Genomic DNA, 6379 nt, shown 5'->3' with positions numbered 1-6379 from the left:
CACACACACACACACACACACACACACACACACACTCTCTCTCACTCATACCTTTTTTACATCAAAAGTCCCACTAGTACACGTGTTTTTGTTATCCAGGAAAGCAGCAGGGGGTAGCAGCAGCAGCAGCAGCTTTGCCTTTTAAACTTTTATATCACACTCTCAACCTGCGTTTCTTCACCGCTGCGGGCTGTCTCTTCCCCCTCCCTTTTCCCTTCTTCTCTCACGGCGCTGTGTCAGGCCACCCAAAACAAAATGGAAACTTCCGGGTAAAGATTTCAAACTAATGTCATTTAAACAAGCAAATAGCCTGACTCATGCACGTTGGAGGAGAAAAAGGTGTTTCAACAAACGACGCAGCAAACATTGTATCAAAAATACTCGTTGTGATGTTAAGATGACATAAAATGGCTGTAAAGCATGACTCAAAACATCTAACGTTACAACGAGGGTTTTATTTTTGAAACTTTTAGACTGAAGAAAATGCCACTAGTTTGTGGATATTAGTGGGATTTTGGGCCAGTCTAAAAGGGGTTTCACTCACTGACTCACTCACTCACTCACTCACTCACTCACACACACAGTTTGAGAGGTTGATAGGAAGGGGTAAATTACTGTTTCTTGTGGTGTTTTTGGTAGCTGGCCCTAGGTGTTAACATCTCCACATTCTCCTCTGCTTCCTCTGGTTCAGAACAGCTCCTGGAAGACAAATCACCAACACAAAGAAAACCCGGCTTAGCAAACCACAATCTAAGCTCAAGGCCTTCCTTTTAAAGTAAACACACAGAAACTCACACACAGGAAACTCACTCAAAGTTTCCAAAAATGTTGGTGATAAGATGGAGCGCGCTAGAGTGGAGTGTCAAGTCTTCCAACCCACAATAGTAGACTCTTTTGTAGCATTTTTTAGGACCCAGGCTGACTGGGAGAGGGTTGGCGACTGTATTTCATCACGATCTGTTTCCATTTCAATTTGTGTTTCTAGGCGTGACTCAACAGGTGGCTTTTGTATTACAAAACGCTCCATGTTCAAACTAGCTGCTGGCCAGCTAGCTTCCGCTACCTGCGTTAAATAAATGTTGCTTTATTTTATGGGGACAGAAAACGCCCCCGTCATCTCAATTCCAAGGGCAATTTGAGATTTTTCTAGCGGCAAAATGCCCTGAGCCCTCACTAATTTCCAGCCCTGTAACCGACAGAATAGTAGAAACACTTTTTTAAGTACCACAAAGTTAGTTGTTTTAGCACATGTGGCTATTTGTGTGACTGACTGTGCGAAATTGCCATACATTCACACCTTGTGACGGGGAGCACACTGGTTTTAGCAAATACTATCCTGATACGGTGCAGTTGAGCTCAAGGCCTTCCTGCTAAAGTACACACAGAAACTCACACACTGGCAAAGCAGTTTGCCAAAATACGCAGTGGTGTTCAATCTCACACACATTTACAATGGAACAGTTTACATGATATTTTTTTCTTTGCCCAGTTTGAAACACAAGCTGAAGCTGTTGTCATAAAATGTTGGTGATAAGATGTAGGGGAGCGTGCTAGAGGGGAGTGTCAGGTGTGAAAAACGACTTCTGTCTCCTCAGACCACCTTTCTGTCTTCTGCATCCTGTGTTATGTATGTGGCTTTTTTGTTGGCAAAGGCTCGCATGCACATAGAACTCTTCCAAATGAAGCCCTTTCATTATGTTGGCCTGTTTAATTTTGAGATCAATTCTTCAACCAGTAACTGAGTGCAACCCCCTTTATTCACTTAAGAAAAACCATCTCTCTACAGGCAAGGGACAGAATAGTAGAAACACTCTTTTTTTCTTGTTTCTTTTACTATGTGGTTATTGTGTGAATCATTGTCTTAACATACGATATCTAGCGCCTCTTCTATTTATTCCTTTATTGGCTTATTTAAGTGACAGGGAGCAATAGTGGTTTTACTAAAGGGAGTGAGAAGCTGAATTGACTGTTGGTCATCCCCAAGTGTTGAACATGCGCTAGCTCCTGTGCCTTGATTCATTCAACTAGGGCCTGTCAATTGTGACCTTTTAGAGAGGAAAGTAACACAGGCAAGCAATGTTGTGAAAGAAGTCAACCGTTTTAAAATGATGCTTGAGTATAATGCATGCATGTGTAATATAGTAATTCATCCCTACGTACAGTATACTCTCAGTCCAAACATGCAAGCAAGCGTGAATGCATGCAAAAGCACAGCGTGTGACGCACGCACACACCCACGCACGCACACGCACACACACACACATACCTGAATCGTGGGTTGGGGTTCTGGCTGCAGTTCCAGTTTTCAGGAGTGACGCTGTAACGACCCGGTAGGACGCTCCTCCACTTGAGGCACTCTTCACACTGCAACCATGTTGGATTCCTGCACACACACACACACACACACACACACACACACACACACACATACAGGTCATCAGGCAAGCAGGCACACAACTTAAATGCGAAGTCCGTCGACTGGGTCAGCTTCTTTCATTAGGGCCAAAAGAGCAGCTTCAGCGTCTATTCTAGCGTTTCTCAGCTAAAGAACGCTTTGGTTTCACTTTCAGTTGAATCCACAAGTTCCCACTTGAAAGCTGTTGTTTGTCAGACCATCTGCACCTTCCTGGATTGTTACTGTCAGTTCTCCATCAGATATAGACGGGGTCTCCAACAGGTAGATCACAATCGCAAATTACCGGTATAGTAGTTTGCGGGCCATCAATAACACCCCATTTACACCTGGTTTTTAAATGTGACCTGTATCCAGATAAGTTATCTGGATGTTATCTGGATAAGGAAAAATGCATGCGAATGCAAGGTGTAAATGCATCATGATCAGGATGTGATCAGAACTTCCTGACCACATCTGGAGGTGGTCTGGCTCACATTAGCTTGTTCGGAATGGTTCACTCATTCACTCACTCCCTATTCCCCATGTAGTGTTTATCATACTGAACTATGGGAACGATCAAACAAGTTTCAGACACTACCTCATTCTTCTTCTCCTTTGGTAAACATGACAGCATTGCATTGTGGTATATGGGAGAAAATGTAGGGGATATTAACTGTTCACTAGAAATTGTAGTGCATTGTGGGTATTTTATAGTGGACTATATAGTGAATCAAATTAACAGTTGAGAATTCGGACACTAGTTCAAAATGGCCAACACACTATAGACCTTATTCGATTGATGTAACTCACACGTACGGGCACGCCCACCGCCGCCATGTTCTTGACATAGCGCTGCAGCTCTCAAGTGACAGCCTATGTAAGAGCAGCATTTATAGCAAGCTAGCCACCGTTAGCGTTACCTGTATCGTTCCTGTTGTGTTCGGATAGTGACCTGCGTTATACTGTACATGGCTGTAGTAATGACTACAATAATAGTAGTACTACAATAAAGTCCCCGTGGTTTGTTTCTATCTCTACCGTCCACAGACGTGAAGGGAGCGAGACTGAGGATACGTCAGCACAGGAGAGGTGTGGATAGTTAGGAGAGACAGGTGAAACTTTCTGACAGCTCCTCACAGCAAAGTCTGTTCACCTCGTTTTTTCTTTTGTTTATTATTACAGGCATTAACGGCAGCATACAAACAACAACTGTGGGGTTTTTACTGCTGTCATCACCATCGCTATTTTGTAATGGAACAGAAACGACAATAAGGCTGTTACTAGTTGTCAGTTGCAGCGCTGTGTGCGTGCAGGACAGTATGTCAACAATATGGTGCTGTCCAGGGTTAGCGAATAAGGTCTATAGTCCACTCTTTCTGTAATAGGGACCGTTTCGCACAGGGCTATTGTGTCCAGATCTTTTACACTCCATTTACACCTGGTTTTTAAATGCAACCACATAACCTATCCGGATACTGGTCGCATTTAAAAACCAGATGTAAATGTGGCTTGGCAAACAAATCAAAAATGTAAAAAAATATATATTTATTTATTTGTGCATAAACTAAATCCCACTCATGTATAGAGAACTCCTATAACTCTATCTACTGTATATCTATCGAGTTAAAAGTGGGCTGGCAACGGGAACAATCGCTGTTCACGAAACCACTGAAGAAAGCAATCGTATTTGGGTACAGAATGAAACGGAATGGAAAACAATCGTTCCCAGTGAGAAAGCACTAAGACTAAAGACTCAAATAAAAAATAGACGACAAAATGAACACTACTCACTCGTCGCTCTCGTCCTTTTCAGCTTGTCTGTCCACAGCCTGAAACTCTCTCTCTCTGGCCTTCTTCTCCATCACTTCTTTCCAGTAGTCGTTGAGTTTCATGCCCATGGCGTGCTGGGTCAGTCTGCGGAGAGGAAAACCTTCAGGATCTTTTCCAGCTGCGACAGCACGGCTGGTATTGTTTTCCACCTTGTGAGTATGGAGCTTATGCGAAAGTTCAGACAGGAAGACCATCTATGTTTCTCACTCGTTCATACCAACTCGTATGAGCCGATTATGGGTGCCAACGATTATGCTTAACCAATCAGAGTTAGACACATCTCCCTATTCAGGCCATCACACCTAGCTGTCAACCTTTAAAAGCTGCTCTCCTCTCTTGTGTTGTCTGCTGTCTTTCAATGCATTCACTGCAACCCACCTCCACCCCATTCACCTCCAGTCTTCACTCTGAGGTCTTCAGAAGCCTTCTCCTTATCCAAGACCAAGAGTTCCCTCACCTTCACCACCACCACCAGGTCTAGACTCCACCGGGGGATATTCTATTCTACTCCAGGCTGCACTGCCCCCTTTCATAATCGTGATAATGTCATGATGGAGTCTAATCGCCAAAGACATTTTCTCATTGCTATTCTTAATGCTCATGTAATTAAATTATTGTTAATAAATCATTGTTCACTAGAAATGAGTCTCTCCTGATTGAACTATGTGCGTGCCATCATGGCAAACTGTGGTCTTGAGACACCTGTTGTAGCGGAAACTCCCACAGAAGTCATTTTGAGTACTGCCAGGTGTTTATATGTCTGTCTGTCTGTCTGTCTGTCTGTGGACAGATTTTGTGTGAACGTGATAGCATCAAAACCCTGCAAGATGCGGTCACAAATTCTTTTGAAGTCCGGGGCGTCGCGGCTGGTGTGATCCCATCGCAAGATGGTCTCTAGTTTCCACTGCTTTTCACATGATCATTATTACTACAGTACAAGTATAAACCACCAACTGCTTGGTGGCGTCAAATTCGTAGTAATAATTATGATGATTATCATGGCATGAACCATGGAGATACTACATACATACATACATGGAGAATCTTTCTTGCATTCTCCTGTTTTTTTGGTCCATATGTTATGTACATACAAAGAGGCCAGACGCAAACAGAAGTGTTTCACAGTGCTAAGAAATCAAGGAGGCACTAAGATGGCTGACCGAGGTCAGGGATATATTGGCCGATGGCAACGTTCCAGCTGTGATCGACTTTCCTGCGCTGATGGACCGCTCAACTGCTGCCAGCTGTTCCTGGAATGGACTTCCAGGAACAGCTGCTTCAGCCTGCAGGCACTGATGCTGTTTACACTGATGCTGTTTACACTGATGTTGTTTGCACGTCTGTGTTCAGCCTTGTCACTGTTTGCTGTCTGCCAAGTATCCACGTGTGACGAGTAGACATGGAGGGTATATGAGGTCAAAGCCTCTGTTTGTGTACTGTCTGTGTGTATACTCTACCTGTATTCTGTTTGTGTACTGTCTGTGTGTATACTCTACCTGTATTCTGTTTGTGTACTGTCTGTGTGTATACTCTACCTGTATTCTGTTTGTGTACTGTCTGTGTGTATACTCTACCTGTATTCTGTTTGTGTACTGTCTGTGTGTATACTCTAACTGTATTCTGTTTGTGTACTGTCTGGGTGTATACTCTACCTGTATTCTGTTTGTGTACTGTCTGGGTGTATACTCTACCTGTATTCTGTTTGTGTACTGTCTGGGTGTATACTCTACCTGTATTCTGTTTGTGTACTGTCTGTGTGTATACTCTACCTGTATTCCTTGGTATACTCAAAGTCTTGCTTGTTGTGAGCAGGTTTGAGAAAGTTACACTCGATGACGCCAATGACCCCCACTCCTGCCCTCTGACCTGAAGACTGTGGGAAATATGGAGGCAGAGGAAGAAATGGATTCCTTCTGTATTCTAGTACACCCTCACACAAACACACAGTAATGCCTGGCGACTTTGAAAACACACACTCTCCTTCCCCTACCTTGATCTGCCAGCCCACTTTCTGGTAGGACTTGATGAGGCGGTTCTTGTGGTACATCATGATGCCGTAGTGGTCTTTGCTCTTTGGGTCAAGTCCGAAGGTCACCTTCACCCTCTCCTTCTAGCGGCTACCGGTCAAGGTTCAAAATGACCAGCAATGGACAT

This window comes from Poromitra crassiceps, assembly GCF_964638095.1.
Source record: "Poromitra crassiceps genome assembly, chromosome: 15".
In the NCBI taxonomy this organism is placed as follows: domain Eukaryota; kingdom Metazoa; phylum Chordata; class Actinopteri; order Beryciformes; family Melamphaidae; genus Poromitra; species Poromitra crassiceps.
Note: the sequence above shows the minus strand (reverse complement) of the source record.